The following is a 539-nucleotide window of genomic DNA, read 5'->3' as shown; positions in this document are numbered from 1 at the left end:
CCCGGCCCGGAGCGGTTCGGGACGTGGTTCGGTACGGCGGAGGCGGGGATGGGTTGGGTTGGGTCGGACCCCAGTGGGCTCGGTTTGGTCCGGAGCATTTTGGACTGTTTGAACTCAGTACAGCCTTGTTCAGCTCTGGTCCGGCCCAGTTCAGATGGTTTCGATTGTGTTCAGATGGTGTCCTGCCTGGTTCAGCCCCATTCAGCCCAGCTCAGCCCAGTTCATCCTGGTTCAGCCCAATTCAGCCTAAATCAGCCCAGTTCAGCCCAGTTCAGCCCAGTTCAGCCCCACTCAGCCGGATTCATCCCAGCTCACCCAATTCCCCTCAACTTCAGCCCAGGTCCTGTAGGGTCATGTGGCCTCTGCATGACCCAGTTCAACCCCACTGTTCTCCCAGGACCCCATGGAGCATCCCCATTCTCCCCATGTGCCCATCACCATCTCCACAACCCACCCTGCCCCTCACCTGGGCCTCCTGAGCTGGGTGATTTCAATGGGGCAGTTGTAGGGTGACAAGTAGGGTGCTGTCCTCACGGCCT

The sequence above is a fragment of the Meleagris gallopavo genome, chromosome 6 (genome assembly GCF_000146605.3).
Source record: "Meleagris gallopavo isolate NT-WF06-2002-E0010 breed Aviagen turkey brand Nicholas breeding stock chromosome 6, Turkey_5.1, whole genome shotgun sequence".
Lineage (NCBI taxonomy): Eukaryota > Metazoa > Chordata > Aves > Galliformes > Phasianidae > Meleagris > Meleagris gallopavo.
Note: the sequence above shows the minus strand (reverse complement) of the source record.